At 38.3% G+C, this 13,490-nt stretch overlaps 1 long non-coding RNA gene across 4 annotated transcripts in view; it reads left to right on the top strand.

Moving 5' to 3' along the window:
• LOC140118968 (uncharacterized) overlaps positions 1–12,595 on the top strand; it is a 43,696-nt gene extending 31,101 nt beyond the window's left edge. For 2 of the 4 annotated variants that reach the window (XR_011853296.1, XR_011853294.1), the window contains exon 3: positions 4,614–10,931. This is a non-coding gene — a long non-coding RNA (uncharacterized lncRNA). Of the gene's footprint in view, positions 1–4,613; positions 10,932–10,961 lie in introns of those variants that run through there. The other 2 variants (XR_011853297.1, XR_011853295.1) reach the window with 2 other exon arrangements.
• The last annotated feature ends 895 nt before the right edge of the window (positions 12,596–13,490 follow it).

Raw genomic sequence — 13,490 nt, 5'->3', positions numbered from 1 at the left:
TTGATCTCTGTGACAATTGGATTTTAAAAATGTTGGGTTGTCATTAGAATCAGGATTAACAATAAAGCTTCAGTATAGACACATGTGATAACTGTTACAGCAGTTTATTGTAGCCTAGGACTGAAGTACAATAAATTCCCAATATCCAGAGGTCCGTTTGTAACTGGGGGTCGTATGTAAGTCGAGTGTTCTTAAGTAGGGGACCGCCTGTACCCATTATAATGTATTTTAAAAGCTTGTAATCCAGAATTCTGAAAAGGTACACAATACACAATATCATAAGCTAAAACTAACAGGCATGTGCTTTGTCTCAGTTGACACATAAGGGTTAATTTTATTTGTGACTCAATCTGCCTACAATGCAGCCTGCCACACTACATTAACTTAGTCCCTAACACTAGAGGAAACGTCCTACTCACTCATCTTCCATATAAATGTCCTGTGGGCTATTTCTGTCTCTTACGTCAATGTAAAGAATAAGCAATGACTCACAGATTGAAGCTGAGATGCTGGATTCAGAATTCCACATCACAGTTTAATACAACCTGTAATGTACTGCTGGAAACTTTCCCTATGATAATCTGCATTGCGGAATGTTAGTAGTTGGTTTGTCGGTTTAGGTTTTCCATAGACAAGTGAATCCTGATATACTGTAGTCAAGCACCGCACCCTGTTCCCAGGCCATCCATTAGTACATTTTACGCTTGGTGTCTGAATGTTCATGTTAATCCTTGTTACTGCTCATACTTTGACAGGACAGAAACATAAAGATATGTAAGCATCTGAGGAAAATTGGATGGCATATTCAGCTGAAACTCAAATTAATCCAGCAAGAGAACTGTCAGTTCTTAAAGTTGTTGAAATCTAGAAAAGCAATGGTTTTCTAAATGATAAGAGATTTTCTGAAACTTAAAGTTGTTTTCTCAAAGGACATTCACACTTAATTTATTCAAGTGACGTATTCAAATATTTATTCAATTGCGTGTTATTAAAAAAAATTTACCAGTTTAAAGATAATTTCCCATAAATGTAGCCATGTTGTCCTTTACAAAACAAAATACCTGTCCTTGGATATGACCACCCCCGCAGCAGCAGCAATGTCCAGAAATGTACTATTGAGCCTTGCCTGAGCACATGGATTCAGTGTTCATTTTCACAGGACGCACCAGCATGTGAAAACTTTTTATTTTGTGCAATTAAAAAATTAAGGTAAAATTTTTTAATAACCTCCAATTGAAAAAAAAATTGTATATGGCAAAGGAATAGAAATTAAATGTTAAGTATTAAATTAATTGCCCATTTAAAGGTAATTTCAGTAATGCAGTGGTCAAAGCATTATCTGTCAAAAGTGGTCCAAGGGAGGACAATATCAAAATGGTCAAAATGGGCACCAAAGTTTTAGTGATTTGAAGGTCTCCGTCTTGCGGATTAAACCATAAATAACCATAAACCACATGGTTCAATGCAAATACCCCAGTCTACTGCCAAATGGACTAGATATAGAAAAATAGCACATTTATTTTAAAAACTGCAGTGAAGTACAACTGAATAAATCAACTACGACTTAAATTTTTTCAAAAAAGGGAATGCTACTGTATGCTTTTTATGCTGTCATGCTGTTATAGGAAACCTATCATTTGATTTGATGCATTATGAAGCAAACATACCTTGAGAACGCTGTAGCTACACTGATACAGGATCATATCTTGGTGAATTCCTGAGCTGAATGGTTTTGCTGAAAAAACAATTACAACATCCAGGACTTTGGGAAAGCTGAGGTTGGCTGCCTACATAAACACATTACACGCAGAGCTTGTAATTACAAATGGAGATTAGTCAAGACATGACTAATCAACCTAAACTAGATCACTCACACACAAAAGCTGGGGGTGGTGCAGCAATTGATTATGCTGCCTTTAGGCACAACCCAGGGTTTACAGCATCCTGTGAAACATGTGCTAGGAGAAGCGCTGAACCAGCCATAGAAGCAACAGAGTTCATTATCATAATGTTATATCTGTTGTATGACCAAAACCACTCAGCACAGGGATTAACCAAGATATGATCCTGCATCAGTGTAGCTAAAAATGTAGACAAAAATTTGATCACACATTACTGCCCCTTTTCTTTAATGGCATCACACATCACATTCACATCTGCTCACCCTCTACAGACATATTTTTTTCCATATGGAGAGGGGGTGTCACACTTGTAATAACCATCTCGGGGGTCAATAGGAGAGTTGGAGTTAAATGACCTAGGATTCCTCCTTCTGTGGAAGATATTTAAGCTATGGACACAGACTCTGTTCTCATTTCTTGCCAGTTTCAAGACTAGCGCCAGGCAGCGCTGTGATGAAGAGGAAGGAGGTTCTAAATTTTTTTGTGTTTCTTTAACGGGTGATTTCCTTTAACCAAAGCATACTTACCCCTTAAACAGAATCTGTTATTCATTAGCTGTTAATGCCTTATTTTCCATGAAAAAGGACTTTTAAAAATATGGAAATGAGCCTCAGGGGTTCCTGTTTACGTCAAAGAAGCCACATTGGCTCCATCGGTTGCTAATTATTCCTGACTTCCTTCAGTGCTTATGCCCACCTCCTCCCGCCTTCCCCTGCCAGATACTTGTGATAGCTGCCAGAGCCAGAAGGGGCTTCTGTAACGTGCACAGCAGCCTCTGAGGTTAATTTGTATTTTAAACACACAAAATATAATCCATTACCATCTAAAAGAATAACGGATCCTGTTTTATAGGGCAAATGCCAGGGTGTAAGTATGCTTGGGTTAAAACAATTAAATCCATGTGGTTGATTTCATTTAAATGTTTTTTTCCACTTTACTATTATAAATCAGAGTTCAGAAAACTTTGCCCACAGTAACCAAGAGAAGCTTAACAGAATGAAATAGCTAAGTCATACTTTTCTGTACAGAATAAAATACATTTGCTAACGTATACTGGTCTAGCACACTCTTGTCATACACCAGGTGAATGGAGCTCTTTATATATATTTGCCAAATGTGCCAAAGCTTTATTTAAGTTTTCATAGTTTTAAGACATATATTTTAAAGGACATCATCCACCAGATTACCAGAGGTAGAGTATCCTAAATAGGCTGCTTGTTACGTCTAGATTATGGGGGGGACAGTGTTTTACATGTATGTTGGCGTTCTAACTGCTGAAATAAAAACTTTGTAAAAGTGCCCTGCACTAATTTATGCAGCCCCCCCTCCGGCTACAAGCCTCCTTCTGCCGCCGGCCAGGAACTAGGTGAGGGCACAGCCCTGCTCTCTCCATGTCCAGGCCCTCTAATGTCATTGGCTGGATCCTAGTTCCCCGGCCGGCGGCAGGAGGAGGCTTACAGCGGGGGTGAATGCATAAATTAAAGTACAGGGAAGCCGAGAGGCGCCCGATAGGGGCGAAACTTGATGGGGTGCAGAGGGTGCGGACGCAACCGGGCCCAAGAGGCTTAGGGGGCCCATAAGGTGTCAATTTCCCATATGAAAAGACTAGTATTATAAACCATAGATTATAGTCGGGGGCTTGGTCGTCTACTTCAAGTTACACCACTGGCGCCCGGGCACTGGTAGCCAGAGAACCTCTGGCACTTTTACAGAGTTATTATTTCGGCAATAAAAATGCAGACAAACAATTAAAACAAGGACCCGCCCATCCCTCCGAGCAGCCTATGTAGGACACTCTACCACCAGTAATATGGTGGTAGATGTCCTTTAAGCTACAGTAAGGACAACAACCTGCTAAATGCCAATTACAGTTGCTTACAGTGAGTGAATGTTACTGGTCAAGCCACAAGTGATCTCTTATATTGAGCTGAAAGAGGAAGTACATTGAGTAAGGATTTCTAAAAAAAAAAATAAAAGGAAGTAGTCCATACACAACTTATAAATAACTAGTGTTTTAACACTGACGTTTGTTTAGGACTCCAAAGGATACAACAGTTTATTATTTCCATTTCCTCTTTATAATATTCTGACTATTATGTCATGTAAAACTGCTCTGTATAGGGTATAGTATGAGCTGTTGAGTGGTTTCATAGCTGTACCACATATAAATCCATATCTCGTTCAACGACCCAAGGTGAATGAAATGCAGGAGCAGTTTGTCTTCACTATCATTTATTATTAACTCCTTAAAAATGCGGCCTTATTTTCGCTCATTTTTGCTACCATTTTGAGGACCATGTAACCATTTGATCACTTTTTATTACATTTTTTTATGTTATGTAAAATGGTGTAAAAGTTGGGTTTCGGCCATTTTCTGCCATTTTATGTTATGTGGTTCACCGCCGGCAAAAACAGTTTTTATATTTTGAAAGATCTGCATTTTGGAGGCGGCGATACCTAACATGTGATTTTTACTGTTTATTTAGTTTTATATCAGTTCCAGTAAAAGGGAGTGATTTGAATTTTTAATATGTTATTATCTTTTTAATTTATTTCACTATTTCTTAGACCATCTAGACGGTCTAATCATTCCTACCATATACTGCAACACTACCATATTGCAGTATACAGCATTTTTACATTCATTGCAATTACCAACTGACTCATTGTAATAATAATAATAATAATAATAATAATTCTTTATTTATTTAGCACACACAGATTACGCAGCGCTGTACAAAGCATTCCAAATTGGGGCTCAGATTCTAATCAACCTACCAGTATGTTTTTGGAGTGTGGGAGGAAACCCACGCAAACCCGGAGAGAACATACAAACTCTTTGCAGATGTTGACTCAAACCCAGGACTCAAACCCAGGACTCCGGTGCTGCAAGGCAGAATTGCTACCCACTCAGCCACCGTGCTGCCCTAATTAATGAATATTCATGAATCTGAAACCATGCTGTCTCGGGTCTGGCTAAGATGACATCAGGGGAGCGGTGATCTCAACAAAGATAGTGGTGCCCAGGTCTTTTAAATACCAGCGGCAAACAATGCTAGCACCACCCCCTCTGTTAGCAATGGGGTTTGCTGCAATAGGCAGCGAACCCTATCTCTGTATGAAAAGGGCTTAGCCTGTGAGCCCTCTTCATACACCCTTCATAGCTCTCTGACAAATATATCTGTCAGTGAGTGTGAAGGGGTTAAATGGTATGTGCAAGTTATCCTCATTTTAGTGAGTGTGATCAATCCTGATATGTAATACAGATTTTTTTTTCCCCAACAATAAATGAAAAATAAGGAACATCCCTTTTTATAATTCTGCATTGTTTTGCAAATTTGCTCCTGAGAAAGCATGAATTTAAAGATTTCTTAGAAGAACTGATGGGTTCCTGTTATATTACCAAAATAATGTCTGTGCTGTTTAATATGAGAATATATATAGTATTATGGATTAATATACATTGTTCTGTCACACTTGTCTTCTGTGTGCACTATATGCAGGTGGATTTAGAATTAGCAGTCCCTGTGATTTCGTCTTCAGTGGTGATGGCACATAGCCACAGTGTCATTATTTAACTCTGAAGCTGCTGAGGGGGTGTACATTTTGCATGGATGCAGATATACGTATATAAATTGTGCATGTTTCATGTTCATCTTTGTAACATGTAATAATAGTGTTAGTCTCGCAATATTGTGCATATTGTGCAGTCTTGCTGCGTGTGTATGACTTATTCTCCATGTCCGCTATATCTGCTGGATTCATTGTTTTCCTATTTAGGTCACTGATAGACACAAGCACCTTTTGGCGTCTTTTCACGGAAACGTGTCCAAAAACATATACTCTAAAATATTTGTCCTATTGTTTGCTTAAGCTTTACCCACAACTTACAGGGTCCCTTTTTTAGAAGAAGCCAATTAGGTTTTTGAAAAATGTAATTTTGTAAATTCTTTGACCATGCCAGATAAATTATCTTTTGGTTCAACTTGTATAAGGAGATTAAAATCTTGCTTATACAAATGATTTAAGGCTGGGTTCACATTACGTTTTGTGTCATACTTTGTAAGGACAAGTCAGGTGCATTCCAATGTGTTATGACAATGTATGGCACAGATATATCCCACTGTATGCTTATACAGTGGGATACATTGCCTGGGGACCCCTCATTCCCCCTGAATACGGGGTGAGGAGAGTACAAAGGAAGCGGGTCTTTCCCCAGTGATGTCACTGGCCTTGTAAGGGATGCAATGTGTTGCTTCTGCTCCCTATAGGCTCCTATTGCCCCATAGGCACCTATACACAGCTTAGCAGGAGGGAGCAGGATGGAAAGACGTAGCTTGCTTCTTCTGTTCATTTTGGCATTTTAAGCAGATGCAACATATACTGGTTAGACAGATGCCTTTGCCTGTCAGTATATGTCAATGGGTATACGAATATGCTAAACATATACAGAAAAAGTATGTGAACCCAGGATAAAATGACTCTCCTAATTATACACACAGGATGAAAATAGTCAATATTACAAGGAGCCTCACTAAGGAGCCCACCTTTCATGATTATATTAGCTTTAGCCAGATTGGGATCACTTCCTTATTACAAATATAGTGTCACATTTTCCAGCAGCTAAAAATATCAACATTTACATAAACAAAACACCTTTCCCAGTTCCAAGTAACTTTAGCGTGACCTGAAAGGTCCTAGTCTAGCATGTTTTTCAGAGATTCTCCGTCTGTGTCTTGTTCACATGCGGCAGTTGCGGTGTAATACTGGGCCCTGCATGTCCACAGCTGCTGTGCTTCAGCTTTGAGCTGGCACGCTCTATATTCTGTTGGAACTTTTTCCATTTGTGCTGCGTCACAACCTCTCACAAGTTTATTCTACGTGCCTTGACCTTGACTCAGCTGGTTACACATTTCCTTAACTGTTTTGCTGCAGGACGTTTTTCATTGCATAAGAAACACTTTATTAGTTAAACAAAATGTTACTTTTTTTTGTTTTTACCTATCAGCATTGTTCCAATGTGACATACATGTGTTATCTATATTATTATAAATAACAAGTCATTGTAGACACTACAGTCAAGGTGGTCAAAAGGGTTGATTCTGCCAGATACTTATTGTATCTCTATGATGAGTAAATTTAAGATTGCTGGGATTTCTGGGAAAGGTTCCCAAATCAGATGGACGGTCTCCCTATCAATTGATTCTTAATTCGCCAGCAATGGGATAGACATAATTATCAAGGGCAACAGGATTGGGCAGTTACCCAAGCCTTATTGCCCCTGATATCAAAGGGGAGTAGGGGGACAGATTTTAATGATCAGCCAAACCTGCCAAAATTGGAGGATTTTAATGATTTTAAATTCAGTATTCATGGGGGCTGTAGATAAAACCAAAATCAATTGTTAAAGACAAGGGTGCATTTTCTCAAAAGTATCTCCAAATAAGATTTATACTGCACCAGATCTGTGCATTAAAGTGACTGATGGGGAATTATAAATGTGGCTTTATTTAAGACTGTCCTATTATCCCCTTTAAACAGAAGTCATTTCCTTTTACATAGGATTATGACAGAATTATGTTGCAAACAGTTTGATAAATTCATTTTGTTTTATCTTATTGGGAAAACCAAATCATTGCATGTAATTTTTTATTATTTTGTTGCTATTTTGTAAATCTACCTTTGACTTTCAACACTCCCTAAATCTTGATCAAATTCAAACATGTCTCGACCAAAATCTTAACCTAGGTCTTCTACACGTTCCCTGTGTTGGTGCACACTGGTTGACTCCCTCGGGCACAAATACAGTTTTTTCCCACTAGTGTTTGTTTGAGTCTGGGGACTGTGAGGGCCAATCCAGCAACACTTGTTCATTGTCATTGAACCATTTCTTCGCCAATCTCAACATTTTCTTTGAATCCATGTACTACTGGAACTCTAAGTGCACCTTTTTATGTGCATACTGTAGTACTCGAGTGTATGAAGAAATTCACATATAGCTTAGAATTGAGATCACCATCGATCCTTGATCAGATATTCAAGTCAAGAGATCAACTGCTGGATGATGCAGTTTTTATTTTCTTGGAAAATCTTCTTCATGGCTTCCTTTAATTTCATACCAGTGAATCAAACTAATAATACTTTAAGTTGTTGAGGAACGCGAGAACAGATTGTAATTTATAGTATACAAGAAGAAAAAGATTGTTCCACTACCAGAAGCAAAACAGTAACAATACATTCAAAGCTGTAGTGGATGGTAAAGTATGGATCCAGAAAGTCCAAAGTTCAAAACATCGGATGGGGAGGGCATTTATCATGGCTTGTATGCCAGTTTTTTAGTGTACACGGCATGTATAAAGTCCCTCCTTCCCCCACACCACCCTCAAGTCAAGTTAAGGTTACCAGCAGGTCCTGTTATGCTGGTGCACAATATTGCGGCATATATACTGAGAGGCCATGGGGGAAGGGGGGGTTCGAGACTTGCGCATGATGAGCCAGCTCTTGATACATTCCTTTTAATGTTACTCTCATGCTCATCAATATAACTCTGTTCTGTAGATTTGATGATCAGGTCACTTTTATGTATCAGCAGTCAAGTTTATTATCTTCCATTGACTAAATACATAAAAAGTCACGAGACGGTTAACGAATGAGGTGTACAGGAAGAACTATTTACATGTGACTGCATCTTTGGCAGCAGCCCAGCATTCTTACGTATGCACTACATTCTGAAGCACTTAACCAGAACGTTTGCTTTTGGTCCTTGATAGTCGAAATATTAGGTAACACCAGGACAAACATCCTGCAACGTGTTCAGGTATATCAGCTTTCATGGTAAGGCTAGTGATGGGGAGTAGATTTTCCTGCTTTTATGTGTACAATCTTCTATAGCTGGTAAAGGTCACTGTAATCTTTGTATCTTGTTTATTAGCCAAGAAGTCATTTTAACCAGGCCATGCAAACCACATAGTAAACAGCTGAAGAACATAGGAGGGTGACATTGTGTGCAGAGCAGGAGACATGACGCTGTACCAGGTAGAAATGTTCCCAATTGTGTTGTCAGGATCATTAGAATCACACCCACTTGACTTGGCCTGCGTCATAGTGCTGAGAAGGAACAGGAAGAGAAGTACATTTCCAGGTACAACACATGGAAAGCTTTACCTTCTAAAACTCATTTTAATGTTAGCTCTAAGCAGTTAGTCTAATAGCCAAATATAGTAATTTTTTTTAGAATTTGTTTACCTCCTTAATCCAAACCTAAAGGCTTTTAAAGAAAACATACAGTATATCCCAATCCACAAGGCATTTAGAAATAGAGACATATGCTACTATGTCTTGTTAAATTAAATCATTATTTTAACACGTTTCTTAATGCAATACAGACCAGTAATTAAATATAATGGAGCATTAACGTAGCGCCACATATGCCATAGTATCATGGTACTGTCATGAATCTATGCATTCAATATGTTTAGATGATACAACTATTGCCAGAGTTCAAAAGTTACACTATATTTATATAATATATGGTAGATTTGTATTTTCACACTTCTAATGCTTTTGTCTTGTTTAGCAAATGTATTTTACATCACCTAATTCTTTGTTTAATATATAGCCCCACTGTGTGGAAAGATAGTGTACTGCAATGTAGAAAACCTGTGATAAAACCAACAGTAACATATGCCTAGTAGCTGGTAGAAAATGTATAATAAAGTGATTAAAGTTGGTGTTCCCCTATTATTTGTTCAGTAATACACACATCCAGTGTTCTTTGGTCAGTATTTCAAAGCTTTGTGGCATCCTAATGTCACCAGGGCATATAGACGCAATGCTCTTTGTAAGGAATGTGCAAAAAAGTTTTGCACAAAACAATGCATTCAGTGTTACCTTGAATAAAGCAGCTGCCTCCATATCGATTAAGAAAAAAGAAGAAATATGCCCAATATAGCTCACCGGCTCCTTGTGCCAAATGAATCTTCCCCGCATGTCCATGACTCCTTGCTATGCATCAGGAAAGGAAGCCAGTCTGGAACGCAGTTACAAATTCCATAAAAAGAATAAATCCCGGCACTGCGGTTAAAACTCGTATAATTATACTGAAAAAAAATGTTCATGATTATATAGAAATAAGTCAACTGATGCGTTTTGAGAAACAAACGTCCTTAATGAGTAACCGTCATTTCAGATTATTTTTGATATTGGGTGCGTGGGGGGGATATTTTTTATAATATACTTCATGCGCTTCTTTGTTGCAATGTTACTTCTATGTTGCTATGGAAAATCTGTCTACAATATTGAAGACAGGTCTCGTTCTTAACCCTTTCTATCCTTTCCCTGGCTGCAGTATGTTATGAGCATTATTTTCAAAGAAAAGGCTGAAATTGAAGGGTTAATCCTTCCATCTCAGTGCTTTTTAACCAAACATAGGGAGATAATGAAATCTCCAAAGGCACATACTGTAGAGGCTTAAATACTCATCCCTATGGAAGGGAGTAGCTTGATTTTTCATACAAACTAAAACAGAATTTTTTATTATAATATAAGACAATATAAGAAATTATCTCAAGTGACAGTTACACTTTAATCCTAAATTTGACTTCTTTGTTATGGTCATGCAGATGTTTTGATATATAAGACTAAATAGTAGAAGTTTTTCCCACAATGCAGGGTTTGTGTATGGAATGTAACTACATTTGAGAATGCTCTCCACAATGTCTGACTTTCAAGAAGCCTTGTAAAATGACATGGCAGAATAGACAAGCCAGTAAGTCTCTTCCAAAGGGAAATAAACTCAACTGCAGACAATGTTATTCTGATGTTATTACATCTCTTCACTGCAGGGAACATGTATTGCTAGGTGAGAGGCCACACATATAACTTTTATCACGACAGGTTACCAGGTAAGTATTAATCCAGACAAACAGCCATAACTAAGTCTTTGATATTACAATAACTAGCACATGTTTTATTTCCTACTGGCACACTTTAGGGATACTTAATGTATATTAATTAACTTAATTATAATTATATAAATTTAATGAATATTTATTTTCACAGGTGAATTGAATGTAAACACAGCCATTCTACAATTTTACCATTCTGCTGTAAGTAACTAAATTACGTTATGTTTTGGTAAGTATCATTAAGGTATAATACTACTTACAAATTATAGTTTGGTCTACCCTGCTCCTAGTTTTATGCACCTGTATGTGATTTCTTTCCATGTACAGAGTATAGGTCTAAAACTGAAGAAGGGAGATTTAGGGGTATTCCATGAGCTTTTCCAGCACTGAATACTCAAATAGAAGTATTCTGGGTCACAATATCGGGTTAGGCCTTTCATTTGGACCATTGGACTCACATGTAACATAAGAGGAAGTTGGGTACAATTGTCTGTGGAGCCACTGACTTGTGGACCCAGTCACCCCTTGCACTTCTGGGGAAACTGTCCAGATCGCAGTGCGGGAACTTAAGCAGGGTAGAATTTGGCTACTGCGGGGTATATTTTGGCCACCACAGCAGTTCTGGATCACAGCATATGGGTGAGCTGACTGCTTTCCATTTATAAACTTTTTCTCCCCCCTGCCTTAACATATTTCCTTCAGTTTCCTCGAAAACCTCTTTAATGCACAAATAGGCTTTTAAATTTTGTCAATATAGCGATGCCATACGTCAGGGGTCCCCAAACTTTTTACATAGGGGGCCGTTCATTGTCCCTCTCAGACCATTGAAGGGCCGGATAATGGCCCAATGAATAAATTAATTTGAGAAGAAATGTTGATCACTCCGGCACCAAAGACTTCTTAAAAAGTTGCAAATTTTAACCTGCGCATGCAGGTTCAAAGAGCGATGTGCGCCGGGGTGGTTTCCGGCCTCATCGCTCCACCAATATTTTGGTGTACAAGCCCTGAACACGCAAGTAGTAGTGAACCACCAGTAATTGTCATTATCTCACCCTCTCTCAGGGTGTAGAATGGTGAGGCATGGCCAGCGCTACAGTGGGCCAGCATGGGGCACACTCACTACAACTGGCACATGAGCGGCGTATGATAAATGTTCCCCAATGCATGTGTCTTTTTGCTGAAAACATCTATGTTTTATAATAACTAAAATACTTCTTGTCTCTGCAGAATTCTAAGGACTTTCATGTGGTCCCACAAGATTTGAGAACACTCTCTATTCCTGGAAGCTGATTTCTTATGGTGACTTAGATTTAACAATGAATGCATCTAGCACCATTTGAAATCAGTGTTTTAGGAGTATGAAATGCATCGGCAAAACCATGAAAATGGAGTAAGATCCCAAAGTGAGAACTATTAAACATAAATGTTGATTCAATTAAATAAATAGCTGCTGAAATTCTAAAAATGTTCAACCAAATTTCAACCCTTTAAGGATTTGCTCAGCTTTACTACTGAAATGCATCTGCAATACAAAAAGGAGAAACTTTGCAAATAGTCTTACAGATTTAGTACTTGGGAACTACTGCTGCTCTGCAATATTATCCATCTTCATGGTAACAGACTACAGACAAACTAAATGTAGTCTGTTACTAAATGGAAACATAGGTCTGCATAGCAGTTTTGGATGCAAAAAGTTTTAATGACAACTGTTTGTAAAGTTGCTTTATTTTCCATTTTAGATGCATGAACTTTAATGTATTGGCAAATAAATTTTAGTTTTCAATTTGTCATGACTGACTGCATATTATTCACTGCACTTTACAAGATCCTTTGTGTATATATTTTTCATTTTTGTCTAATCTGACATGGGCTAGGGGCACACATTTCCAAATATTTATTTTTTCCGAGAACCCTAAGAATGTATTTTCTGACTTTTTATACACAGTGCAGGTTCATGTACACGGCAGAGCATACAAACTCATACACCCTTTGTGGACTGCTGTACAAGTTCTGACAGAACTTGTCTTCCTTGAAGCTTTGCTTCTAAGGAAAATGCCACCTTATTTTCTATAAGATTTATAGAGAAAATGTTTCAATGCCAGGGCATACTAAGAGTGCTCATACACTTCATCTCTATGATAGCCCAATTTAAGGTTCATACACACCAAAGGTAATTCAGCAGCTGTTTGCATGGCGACACTCACATCTTGTTTTATCTCTCCATTGTAAGGATATCCAACCTATCACTACAATGGAGCGAAGTAGCATATTCCATTGTATGCTCAAACAGTGTAGGAAAAATACATCACTGTGGATGAACTGAGCATAAACTGACTTTTTTGGGGGGGAGAAAGCAGGATATAAATATCAGTTGATTGTATTTTTCCTAGACACAGCATATACTGACCAAAAAGGATGCCTCCGACTGCCAGTACAAGTTGGGAAAGCTGGGTGCTGCTGGCTTACACATGGAGCTTCCTGAACTGTTCAGACAGGACTAATCCCCCTAATCTGAATCACTCATACACAGCAGCTGGCAGCGATTAATTACTTTAGCCTGCAAGGCACAGCACAGTGATAACATCATTCTCTCGAGCAGTGAATACTTAATGTGAAAGGAGAAGCACCAGAGCCAGGCACAGAAGTGAGAGAGCCTCACTATTATAATTTTATAATAGTTTTT

This window comes from Engystomops pustulosus, chromosome 2 (genome assembly GCF_040894005.1).
Source record: "Engystomops pustulosus chromosome 2, aEngPut4.maternal, whole genome shotgun sequence".
NCBI lineage: Eukaryota > Metazoa > Chordata > Amphibia > Anura > Leptodactylidae > Engystomops > Engystomops pustulosus.
This window is presented reverse-complemented; position numbering and strand designations above follow the sequence as displayed.